Genomic DNA, 14,048 nt, shown 5'->3' with positions numbered 1-14,048 from the left:
TTTCTCAATGTTTTGTGTCTGTAACCTCAAGTGGATATCTGACTCACCTAATTGGCTTAAAAGAAAATATTTTTAAAGATTCTAATATCTACATCAAAATAATATAAAATTTATACTATATCTTAGAAAAATCATACACAATAATTAATTCACAGTATTAAATACATTATTCATATTAATGTGCCATCAAATAAATTAGCATACTTAACCAAGTGCTGCTTGCTTTCATAATAGAACAAGAGCAAGTGACATTTCTCCTATGTATTCAAACGTGATTCAATAAGAGAATTACTACTCTAGTTTGTAACACTTATTATATCTAGGTAGAAAAATACCTGCTTATATCAGTATTTAAAAATGGCACTATTTAAAATAGCTTTACAATTGAAGTTAAAATAAAAAGTAAATGCTTATTAAGCCAGAAAGCAGATACTCTGATATTACTATATCTGAAAATCTGCTTCTTTAGTGATAAATCAGAAGAATAATTGTAGATTATTCAGAAATGACTGAATTATCATAAACATGGTGTTATTTATGTTTTCTTTCTGATAGAGGTTGTGGGAACCATAAAACTTTATTGTGCTATAAGCTGGGAAAGGAAGAACACTTCAAAATAAAAGGAATGATAACTGAGGATTGATCTGTAGGGCTGCACATGGACCGTGTAGAGTACAAGTAAAAGAAGATGTAGGAAACTCTAACTACTCTAGATTCAAGTGTGTTTCACTGTGTTAGATTTGGGGTGGAGACTCACAACGTTGTATGGAATGCTCTTGAATAGTAACCTTCCTTCAGTCTCTAGAGGCATGTGTCATCACACCAGGATCTTAAGCAATTCAAAAAAGTTAACAAAAATGTCTCACAAATAAATCTATATCATGCTTGCCTTTTCCCTATGCATCAAAATTTGCTTAACCTGGGTGTGGTGATGTGCATTTTAGTCATAGCACTTATGAAGACACAATCAGGCAGGCTTCTATAATTTATTGATCAAATAAAAAAGATTACATCGTATTAAAATATGTATTAATGTAGGATATAGTGTTGAGAGATTGAGTAATTTAATTCACATATTAAATTTACTGACATTATACATCTCCCATGAGCAATTTTTATTTTATTTAAAATATATAAATGAAAATTACATGAGAACATATCAATGAACATTATGACAAAGTGAGGAATTCCTAGCTCATGCTGAGGATGAAAGTTTGGTTCTTATCACCTGTATGGGGATAGCTTAGAACTACATACAAGTTCAGTTTAAGTGGTCAATGGTTTCTCCTAAACAATATAAACATCACCCCTCACATTATGCATTCACACACACAAACACACACACACACACACACACACACACACACACACACACACACACACACACACCAGAGAAAGAGAAAGGGGAGAAGGAAAGGGGACAGATTTTAAATAATAAAAAAAATCTTAATAAAAAGGAAAACATTAAAAATAATGATTATAATGTTGCCTTACTGATAAATTTTAAATAGATATAAATACTTTACAGGCATAAATGTTCAGATATAAAAATTTTAAGGAAACAAGCAGTTATATTATAAGTGTAAAGAATATAGTATGTCTTTTAAAAGTTTATTTTTCTGGTTTCTAGCTGGTGCCTGAACCTCGCTGATCCTGGATCACAGCTAACTGCTCCCAAACCCCGTGGGAGAGAGAACTGGTCACCCAGAAGTGTGGGCAAGTCTGAGACTGCAGGGCAGGACAGATAGCCACTTCTGCCCACCTTTGCCCATATCCTTGGATGAAGAGGAAACTGCATAGTGCCTCTGGACACAGGAATATAGGAGCAGTCAAGCTGAAGGAGCACCTTGGTCCAGACTGTGCCCGGATCTGAACTAAACTCTTCAAACAGCTCCCTGCACCAAAATCCTGTGGGGTGTGGGGGGAAGAGCTAGACTATCAGAGGGGCAGACACTCTTGAGAAACTAGAGGACACTACTCTCTGCCCACATTCCTGACTCAAGAAGAAAATGCCTTGCACCATCTGTGCTTCCTGCCCACAGGCACCTAGGAAAAGTAGGGGCAGGACCCTTCTTGTTACTGCCCACAGGGAGAGGTGAAAGCCATCCAACAGGAAGAACTACACACCAGAGCACAGAATACTCTGTTCCCATAACTGGCTGAAAGAAAACAGGATAACAGGTCTACAGCAGTCCTGACACACAGGCCTACAGGACTGTAGAGCCACTGTCCGAAACAGCAAGACAAGCTAATACCAGAGACAATCTGATGGCGAGAGGCAAACACAGGAACACAAGCGACAGAAACCAAGACCACTTAGCATCATCAGAGCCCAGTTCTCCCACCAAGCAAACACTGGATATCCAACACACCAGAAAAGCAAGGTCTAAATTTAATATCACAGTTTATCATTATGAGGGAGGACTTTAAGAAGGTCATAAATAATTCCCTTAAGGAAATACAAGACAACACAAGTAAACAACTAGAAGCCCTTAAAGAGGAAATGCAAAAATCACTTAAAGAACTACTAGAAAAAACAACAAAAGAGGAGAAGGAAAAGAACGAAACCATCTAGGAGTTAAAAATGGAAATAGAAACAATAAAGAAAGCACAAAGGGGAAAACACTGGAGATAGAAAAACTAGGGAAGAAAACAGGACTTCTGGATGCAAGCATCACCAACAGAATACAAGAGATAGAAGAGAGAATCTCAGGAGCAGAAGATTCCATAGAAAACACCAACACAACTGTCAAAGACAATGTAAAATGCAAAAAGCTACTAGCCCAAAAAATATAAGAAATCCAGAACACAATGAGAAGATCAAACCTAAGGATAATAGATATAGAAGAGAGTGAAGACTCCCAATTTAAAGGGCCAGTAAATATCTTCAACAAAATCATAAAAGAAAACTTCCCTAACCTAAAGAGAGACCCATAAACATACAAGAAGCCTACAGAACTCCAAATAGATTGGACCAGAAAAGAAACTCCTCCTGTCACATAATAGTCAAAAAACTAAATGCACAAAACAAAGAAAGAATATTAAGAGCAGTATGGGAAAAGGTCTAGTAAAATATAAATACAGACCTATGAGAATTACACCAGACATCTCACCTGAGACTATGAAAGCCAGAAAATCCTGGACAGATGTCATACAGATGGAAAGAGAACACAAATGCCATCCCAGGTTACTGTAACCAGGAAAAATCTCAATTAACATAGATGGAGAAACCAAGATATTCCTTAACAAAACCAAATTTATACAATATCTTTCTAGAAATCCAGCCCTATAAGGACAATAAATGGCAAAGCCCAACACAAGGAGGCAAGTTACATCCTAGGAAAAGCAAGAAACTATTCTCTTTGCAACAAAGCAAAGAAAAGAGAAGCACACAAACATAATTGCAACTCCAAATATGAAAATAACAGGAAGCAACAATCATTATTCCTTAATATCTCTCAACATCAATTGACTCAATTCCCCAATAAAAAGACACAGATTAACAAACTAGATACATAATGGGGACCCAGCATTTTGCAGATTACAAAAAACACACATCATAGACGTAGAAAGACACTACCTCAGCATTAAAGGCTAGAAAACCATTGTCAAATCAAATAGTCTGAAGAAGCAAGCTGGAGTAGCCATTCTAATATCAAATAAAATCGATTTTGGACCAATAGTCATCAAAAAAAAATAAGGGAGAACACTTCATATTCATCAAAAGAAAAATGCACCAAGATGAACCCTCAATCCTATGCTCCAAATACAAGGGCATCTATGTACATAAAAGAAACCTTACTAAAACAGAAAGCACACATTGCACCTCACACCATAATATTAGGAGATTTCAACACCCTACTCTCATCAATGGCCAGATCATGGAAAGATAAATTAATCAGAGACATAGAAAGACTAACAGAAGTTAGGAACCAAATGGACTTAACAGACATTTATAGAACATTTTATCCTAAAACAAGATATCGCTTCTCACTACTTCATGGTACTTTCTCCAAAATTGACTATATAATCAGTCATAAAACAGGACTCAACAGATACAGAAAGATGGAAATAATCCCATGGGTTCTATCAGACCACCATGGGCTAAGGCTGGTCTTCAATGAAAATAAGGAAAGAATGCACACATATACATGGAACTTGAACAATGCTCTACTCAATGACAACCTGGTCAAGAAGAAATAAAGAAAGAAATTAAAAAATTCTTAGAATTTAATGAAAATGAAGGTACAACATACCCAAACTTATGGGACACAATAAAAGCTGTGCTAAGAGGAAAGCACAAAGTTCTGAGTGCCTGCAGAAAGAACCAGGGGAGAGCACACATCAGCAGCTTGACAGCACACCTAAAAGTTCTAGAACAAAAAGAAGCAAATACACTCAGGAGGAGTAGATGTCAGGAAATAATCAAACACAGGGCTGAAATCAACCAAGTAAAAACAAAAAGGACTATACAAAGAATCAACAGAACCAAAAGCTGGTTATTTGAGAAGATCAACAAGACAGATAAACCATTAGACAGACTAACCAGAGGGCACATAGATTGTGTCCAAATTAACAAAATCAGAAATGAAAAAGGAGACATAAGAACAGAATCAGAGGAAATTCCAAAAATCATCAGAACCTACTACAAAAGCCTATATTCAACAAAACTTGAAAATCTGCAGAAAACGGACAATTTCCTAGACAGATTCCAGGTACAAAAGTTAAATAAGGAACGGATAAACCATCTAAACAACTCCATAACTCCTAAAGAAATAGAAGCAGTCATTAAAGGTCTCCAAACCAAAAAGAGCTCAGGTCCAGATTGGTTCAGTGCAGAATTCTATCAGACCTTCATAGAAGACCTCATACCAATACTATCCAAACTATTCCACAAAATTGAAACAGATGGAGCACTACCGAATTCCTTCTATGAAGCCACAATTACTCTTATACCTAAACCACACAAAGATCCAACAAAGAAAGAGAACTTCAGACCAATTTCCCTTATGAATATCGATGCAAAAAAACAAAATAAAATTCTGGCAAACCAAATCCAAGAGCACATCAAAACAATCATCGACCACGATCAAGTAGGCTTCATCCTAGGCTTGCAGGGATGGTTTAAAATACAGAAAACCATCAATGTAATCCACTATATAAACAAACTGAAAGATAAAAAACACATGATCATTTCATGAGATGCTGAGAAAGCATTTGACAAAATTCAACACCCCTTCATGATAAAAGTCTTGGAAAGAATAGGAATTCAAGGCCCATACCTAAACACAATAAAAGTCATATACAGCAAACCAGTAGCTAACATTAAACTAAATGGAGAGAAACTTGAAGCAATCCCACTAAAATCAGGGACTATACAAGGCTGCCCACTCTCTCCCTACTTATTCAGTATACTTCTTGAAGCTCTAGCCAGAGCAATCAGACAACAAAAGGAGATCAAAGGACACAGATTGGAAAAGAAGAAGTCAAAATATCACTATTTGCAGATGATATGACAGTATATTTAAGTGATCCCAAAAGTTCCACCAGAGAACTACTAAAGCTGATAAACACCTTCCGCAAAGTGGCGGAGAATAAAATTAACTCAAATAAATCATTAGTCTTCCTCTACACAAAAGAGAAACAAGCCGAGAAAGAAATTAGGGAAATGACACCCTTCATAATTGACCCAAATAATATGAAATACCTCAGTGTGAATTTAACCAAGCAAGTTAAAGATCTGTATGATTAGAACTTCAAGTCTCTGAAGGAAGAAATTGAAGAAGATCTCAGAAGATGGAAAGATCTCCCATGCTCATGGATTGGCAGGACTAATATAGTAAAAATGGCCATTTTACCAAAAGCGATCTACAGATTCCATGCAATCTCCATCAAAATACCAATCCAATTCTTCAAAGAGTTAGAGAAAACAATTTGCAAATTCATCTGGATTAACAAAAAACTCAGGATAGCTAAAACTATCCTCAACAATAAAATGACTTCTGGGGGAATCACTATCCCTGAATTCAAGCAATATTACAAAGCAATAGTGATTAAAAACCGCATGGTATTGGTACAGAGACAGACAGGTAGACCAGTGGAATAGAACTGAAGACCCACAAATGAACCCACAACCTATGGCCATTTGATTTTTGACAAAGGAGCCAAAACCATCCGATGGGGGAAAAAAAGATATCTACAACTGATAGAGGGCTTACATACAAAATATACAAAGAACTCAAGAAGTTAGAATCTAGAGAGCCAAATAACCCTTTTGAAAAATGGGGTTCAGAGCTAAAGAAAGAATTCACAGCTGAGGAATGCCGAATGGCTGAGAAACACCTAAAGAAATGTTCAACATCTTTAGTCATAAGGGAAATGCAAATCAAAACAACCCTGAGATTTCACCTCACACCAGTGAGAATGACTAAGACCAAAAACTCAGGTGACAGAAAATGCTGGCATGGATGTGGAGAGGGAAGAACACGCCTCCATAGTTGGTGGGGTTGCAGACTGGTAAAACCATTCTGGAAATCAGTCTGGAGGTTCCTTAGAAAATTGGACATTGAACTACCTGAGGATCCAGCTATACCTCTCTTGGGCATATACTCACCATATGCCCCAACATATAAAAAAGACACGTGCTCTACTATGTTCATAGCAGCCTTATTTATAATAGCCAGAAGCTGGAAAATATCCAGATGCCCTTCAACAGAGGAATGGATACAAAAATGTGGTACATCTACACAATGGAATATTACTCAGCTATTAAAAAGAATGACTTAATAAAATTCATAGTCAAATGAATGGAACTAGAAAATATCCTGAGTGAGGTTACCCAATCACAGAAAAATACACATAGTATGCACTCATTGATAAGGGGATAGTAGCCCAAATACTCGAATTACCCAAGATGCACAGGCCACATAAAACTCAAGAAGGATGACCAAAATGCGTATGCTTCACTCTTTCCTTAAAAGGGCAACAAGAATACCCATGGAAGGGTATAGGGAGTCAAAATTTAGAACATAGACTGAAGGAACAGCCATTCAGAACCTTCCCCACATGTGGCCCATACATATACAGCCACCAAACTAGATAAGATGGATGAAGCAAAGAAGTGCAAGCTGACAGGAACCGGATGTAGATCTCTCCTGAGAAACAGAGCCGGAATATGGCAAATACATATGCGAATGCCAACAGCAAACTACTGAACTGAGTACAGGACCCCCATTGAAGGAATCAGAGAAAGGACTGGAAGAGCTTGAAGGGACTTGAGACCCCATATGAACAACAATGCCAAGCAACCATGGACTAAGCCACTACCCAAAGACTATACATGGACTGACCCTGGGCTCCAAATTCATAGGTAGCAAAGAATAGCCTAGTAAGGGCACCAGTGGAAGGGGAAGCCCTTGGTCCTGCCAAGGCTGGACCCCTAGTGTACAGGATTGTTGTGGGGAGGGGAGCAGAGGAGGGAGGAGGAGGGGAACACCCATATACAAGGGAAGGGGGAAGGGTTAGGGTGATGCTTGCCTGGAAACTGGTAAGGGGAGTAACATTTGAAATGTAAATAAGAAATACCCAATTGAATAAAGATAGAAAAAAGGTTATCTTTATTTTAAAAACTTTTTTCATGCAAAACATTTTGATAATATTATTCCTTTGCCAAGAGACTCCTACTTCCCTACACAACAAACATCAAATCCATTCTCTCTCTTAAAATAAAATTGAAAGTTGAAAAATGGAAACTAACACAGACTAAAACAAAAATCAACAAGACAGAAATATGCCAAATCAAAGCTAAACAAAAGCTGTCATATACACAAACACACAAAATATGAAAGACATTCTTCTGGACTTTATCTGGAGTCTACTTTGTGTTGCCCTACTATTCCTGACTGACCATGGGACTTGCCCTGGAGTGTAGCTGGTATTCATACTGTCATTCCATCCAGTAGAATTATATTTTCCTTTTCTAGTAAGTATACATTGTATATGACTTCTTGGTTAGAAATGGACTTTTATGCCCCCTTCCTCTTCTCAATGCTGAGCTTTTATCAGTCTTCTACCTGTTCATGTCTTATGTGTGCTACCACGATGTCTGTGAATTCATCAGTGTATGAGTCTTGTAGTGTCTGGGAGATCCTATTTCTTGAAGTGACCTGCCAACTCTGGCTTTAATGATCCTCCCTATCTCCCCTTATGCATAGATCCTAAACCTTGAGAAAAGAATTCATAAACATAAACAAGCAAACAAAGAGCCCTAGTGATTCATATGTGTAACAGGAGTTCCTTCGTTTGTCTTTTTCAGGATGCATGGCTGTGCACTTTACTATGCCGAGGAAAGAATACATGTAAAGTACACTGACAAATGATAAAACTGTAAAAAAAAAACCCACTGGTTAATAAAATGAAGTTTCTTGGAAAAAATGTTTAACAAAAGAATCAAATGGATTTGATGGTTATTCCTCCAAACTAGATGCCTTCACATATATAATTTCAAGAAATATTTGGGCAACATCCTGGTCATAAAAATGATTATTTATTAACTATATATTAATAATATAAGCTGGGTTATCTAGACTCTTCCTCCATATATGAACATATATACCTTTTGAGTTTCCAGTGGGTAAGGATTTGTCCACCAAGAGAATACCATTAGTTTATTTATTGAGACTCTGTTTGTCAAGTTGCTTATAAGGTTCATACAAACAGAGGTCAGCATTTGCTTCCTCAGTAGAATTCACTACCAAACTTCTTCCCCAGTAAAAATAGCAAGAAATCTCTGAGTGCGTGATGAATGCCCTTGCTGACTCAAAAACATGAGAAAAATTAGTGTATAGGGAAACACCTCAGACATCAGGAAACTTATGAATTATGTTCACTTGAATTCCAGTTTGAATTCCCATTTTGCAATGCTTCTGTGACAGGCTGCATGATTACCTCATCATAAATACACAATTCTTTTATTCTGCCCACCTTCTCTCTCTGTGTGTCTCTGTCTCTGTCTGTCTGTCTGTCTTTGTGTGTTTGTGTTTGTGTTTAGAGTGTGTGTGTGTATGTGTGTCTGTGTGTGTGTGTATGTGTGTGTATGAGAGTGTGTGTGAGTGTATGTGTGTCTGTGTTTGTGTGTGTGTATGTGTGTCTGTGTGTGTATGTATGTGTGTGTGAGTGTGTGTGTATGTGTGTGTCTGTGTGTGTGTGTGAGTATGTGTGCGTTATGGGTGGTATGTGCATTCATCTTAAGGCTTTGGCTAGGAAGTACCCAGAGTCTGCAGTCTTCATTTTCCAGTACTGCAGTTACACATGCATACCATATAGCATGGATTATCTTAACTCAAGTTGTGAAGCTTGGGGAGCAAGTACTCTTTGCACTGAGCCTAATCTCATTCCCATAAAGTTGTAGAGTTTAGAGTTACTTAGTATATGAACTGAATCTAGATTGAATCAAAATCATTACCTCTGGAGTTTCCAGTGGGTAAGGATTTGTCCACCAAGAGAATACCATTAGTTTATTTATTGAGACTGTGTTTGTCAAGTTGCTTATAAGGTTCATACAGAGGTCAGCATTTGCTTCCTCAGTAGAATTCACTACCAAACTTCTTCCCCAGTAAAAATAGCAAGAAATCTCTGTGTGAGTGATCAATGTCCTTGCTCAACAGCACATCCTATTCTTCCACAGATTTCCTCTCAGTATAGTTCCCAAATATGCACCAAGTAATTTTTATATGACTTATATAAAGTAACAGAAACTCCTCCTGAAAATATCAAGCACTTGAAGTATCTAATGAGATGAGGACTTTTCTTCAGCTTTTTGAAAGTAGTATCCGTTGACACATAGGATATACTGGTTAAAGTTCTAGTAAAAATCTCAGGTGTAGGTAGTTTTTCACTCTAGATTCTATGGAGAGCCAGAGAATTTTGTGGATCAGATTATGTTCTTCAATTTCAGGGCCATATCTTGAGTCTGTCATATCAGCTAATAAGGAAGCAAATAAATAATTCTCATCACAGTAATCACAACAATCAGAGAGTAGCTGTCAAATATGTAGACCTCTATTTAACTGGTAGAGTTCGTGATCAGTATATAAGCAGTCCTAGGTTTATCTCCCACTACCACAAATATAATCCTTACAAGAACTTTTCTTCACTTCACAATATAACAATTGCCACTCTTATTTGTTATATGTTTCCAGTGGCTGGAATCTATTCTTCAGTTCTCTATTCCATCTGATATCAAAGGAATAATTATATTCCAAGGTTAAAATAAGAATATCATAGGGCTGTTTATAGACACATCTTCTAGATAAATTCCACAGAAGATCAATTTTTCTCTTCTTCAAGGTCAAATAAGCATAGTACTCATTGCCTTACTTAAACATAACAACATCTTAATTCATATTCAGTTGTGGTGACAAATTCCTGAGGTGAGGTAATTTTAGAAAAAAGGTCCTTGTTTATTTTGCATTCATAGTTTGGTACACTAGCAGCAGGGCTTTTCTGTCTGTCCCACTCTTGATGGAAACAGTGAGCAGCAGGCAGATAGTCCAGCTTTTCTTCGTGATAGTCTAGTTATGAATAGCAGCTAATCCAAAACTTTCCTTCTGTGTTAAAGGAACCAATGCTTCTTGATGACATGATGGCTTGTTTGAGGTCCTGCCGCACATCACCTGTGCAATAGAATTGAATACCAATTTCAGTTGCAATGATTAACAAAACCCATATTCACACTATAACAATAGAATACAGCAAGGAAAGTAACTTTCCTTTTATTCATGATAAAGGACTGCAGTGGCAGGGATGGAAGCTGTGCTGTTGAGTGGTTTACTTAAATGATGCAGGTTTAACAAACTTATGAGTTTGAACTATTTTCTCTACTTTCCTTCTAGTATATCAGATTACTCCCTGGTTAGAAAAGATTACCAGGACACCGTTCACAGAACTCAAAAACATTAACAATCCAAAGTGCCCCATTGAGGACCCCTCAATCTCACTTGAAGGAGAAGAAACCAATCACAGGGGGCGAGGGAGGGAGGTTACTGAGTGGGAAAGGGGACAAGGAGAGGAAGAAGGGAACATGATCACTTATTGGGTGAGAGAAAATGACTGATGCCATGAGAACCAGAAGAAAGAATAGAAACAGGCAACCTCGGTAGGTAGGAGGTGTGGGTGGGCCGACCCTCCAGAATTCAATAGAGACTGGGGAAGAGAGAGACTCTCAGGAGTCAGAGGGAGGGAGCTTAGATGAAATGCTCTACAGTTCTTGGGAACTTGTAGAGCTAACCACCAGCAGAAAAACAGGGCATCAAGTGAGGGATGGGGTTGCCATCCCACAGTCAAAACTCTGACCCATAATTGTTCCTGTCTGAAAGAACTGCAAGGATGGAAATGGAGAGGAGCCTGAGGAAAAAAGGTCCAGCAACAGGCCCAAGGAGGTATCCAGCTCAATGGAGAGCCCCAAGGTCTGACACTATTATTGAGGCTATGGAGTGCTCACAAAAAGGGACCTATCATGACTGCCCTCCGAAAGACCCAACAAGCAACTGACAGAGTCAGATGCAGATATTTGCACCCAACCAATGGACAGAAGCTGCTGACCCCTGTGATTGAATTAGGGAAAAGCTGGAAGAAGCTGAGGAGGAGGGTGACCTTGTAGGAGGACCAGTCCTCTCAATTAACCTGGACCCTCGAAATCTCTCAGATACTGGACCAACAACCAGGCAACATAACCAGTTGCTGGTATGAGGCCCCCAGCAGAGGACTCCTGGGTCTGGGTTCAGTAAGAGAAGATGCACCTAACCTCAAGAGACTGGAGGCCCCAGGGTGTGGGGAAGTGTGGTGGGATGGGTGGCGGATGTGCAGCGGGTGGGTGAGTGTATGTGGAGACAGAGGTCGGGGGAGGTATGGGATGTGGAACAGTCAGAGGGTAAACCGGGGGCAAGATCAATTCTGAAGTGTAAAAAAGGATAAATAAAATTAAAATAAAAAGAAAGAAAATAAATCTTACCAAATGATCAAATAACTTAGCTACAACACATTTGCCCAGTGAAGTTAGGTATTAAGAACTAGGAGGAACTCATAAATCTCCCTAGGAGGGGAAATAGAATAAATTTTATGTGTGGGCTGGATTTGGGGAGACAAGAACTGGAGGATTAGGTGAGAAAGAGGAAGGGACATGGGTACAGAAAGAGAATTTGGGGAAAGACAGCTGTAATTCAGGAACATTGGAGGGAAGATATAGAAACCTAGTATAGCAGAAACTCCATAAGAAGGAACCCATAACTACCACTGCTTGGTAACTAGGACCAGAGACCAGATAATCCAGAGTCCTAGGGTAAAACGAAACACAACTAATCTAAAAATAAAGTATCAATAAAACAGCTCCTAGTGGCACTCCACTATACTCATTCATCAGTGCCTTTTCCAGTCATGATCAGAGAAGCTTCTGCAAGAAGCAGATGGGAACAGAAACAGAGAACAGATTGATGGAGAGAGTTGAAGTGACATGTCTCCATCAAACGCCTCCTCTCAGAGCTCAAGGACTCCCATAGAAGAGGAAGGAGGTCAAGGAGTAAAAGAGCTAGAGAAGATGGAGGACACTAGCAGAATAAAGCCTCTAAGTCAATTAAGCAGGGTACATGAGAACTTACAGTGACTGAAGCAGTAAGCAGTGGGCTGACTGCGTCTACACCAAGTCCTCTGCATGTATATTAATTAAGGCTTGTAGCTTAGTGTTTTATGGGGCTCCTGAGTATGAGAGTAAGTGCATCTAACACGTGCCTATTCTTAGGACTCTTCCTCCTGATGGGTTGCCTTATCTAACTCCTATATAGTGATTTTTGCTGTATTTCATTATATGTTCATATGTCATCTTTGGTTGTTATCTCTTAGGTCTCTGCTATTTTCTAGGGAGATGGAGGGAGTGGATGGAGAGAGGAGGAAAAGTGGCCTGGAAGTAGTAGGGGAAGCAGAAAACATAATCAGAATATATCATAGGAGAAGAGACTATATTTTTTAAAAAAGAACAGAAAACTGGGAAAAAAGGAAAGCTTATTAAATTGCTTGAGTGAGGGTAGAAGACAATTCTACAAATTATATGAAGGTTAATGAGCATGCATGCTATATATGTATTTTATCTAATAATGCTCTTCAGTTACAATGCTATTCTTTCTCAAGACATTTTACTTTAATAACATTTATTTTACTTATCTTTTTGTTTATATGTTTGTATGAATATCATTGTGAGGGGCTTGTGCATGTATGTGTGAGGAGAGAAGAAGGTGACATTAGATCACTGAGAGTTAAAGTTATAGGTACTTACAGAATGGCTGGCTTCTTAGGTGGGTGCTGGTATTTGAACAACTGTCATCATGATTACCTGGTACAAGCTGTTTGCCATACATTGGTCTCCCCAGCTCCATTTTCTCTTTTATTAATTATGTAAACATTATCATACAAGGTAAAATGAATTTTTCTATGAGATTTTCGTAATACTTTGCTTTTATTGAACCTTTTTACCAACTCAATGCTCCCTTTTATGGGAAGGTTTTCTTTCCCCATAAACTTCTTTTCTGCATTTGTGTCAATTATGTGGTGCCTCTCTTTTTCCTTTATTTCCTTGTGCTCTTGTTTTTCCCATCCAACACTTTTCATAAGATCCCCTTCACAAACATTCTTTTTTGGAATTTCATTATTATGACCTATAGTTAACCTCATATGCAGTATAAACATAAGAACAAGATGTACTGTTTCTCCTTCTTTCCCTAGAACTTAGCTTAAGATAATTTTCTAGCTCCATTTGCTCTCCTTAAAATGTTATTACGATTTTCTTGAAAGCTAAATACAATCTCATGGTGTTTTGTGCCATATTTTTCTTATCTATTCTTCTTGGGTAGACGCGTGAGATGGTTCTGTCTTCCAGCTGTTAAAAAGAATAGATACCTAAACGCAGATGTGCAAACTGACCCCACAGGATTTTTAAACCACAGCAGAGATTCACAAAAGGAGATGACTCAGTGTCTTTATTTTGATGGGATAGACTCAGT

At 38.1% G+C, this 14,048-nt stretch overlaps 1 long non-coding RNA gene across 1 annotated transcript; it reads right to left on the bottom strand.

The window, feature by feature from the left end:
• Positions 1-10,446: 10,446 nt before the first annotated feature.
• On the bottom strand, positions 10,447-13,673 carry LOC134485724 (uncharacterized). Its single transcript, XR_015677915.1, has 2 exons — positions 13,325-13,673; positions 10,447-10,673 (listed from the first exon to the last, which is right to left on the bottom strand). It is a non-coding gene; the product is annotated as an uncharacterized LOC134485724 (long non-coding RNA).
• Between the last annotated feature and the right edge of the window lie 375 nt (positions 13,674-14,048).

Source organism: Rattus norvegicus, chromosome 2 (assembly GCF_021556685.1).
Source record: "Rattus norvegicus strain SHRSP/BbbUtx chromosome 2, alternate assembly SHRSP_T2T, whole genome shotgun sequence".
Classification (NCBI taxonomy): domain Eukaryota; kingdom Metazoa; phylum Chordata; class Mammalia; order Rodentia; family Muridae; genus Rattus; species Rattus norvegicus.
Note: the sequence above shows the minus strand (reverse complement) of the source record. Positions and strands in the feature narration are given on the sequence as shown.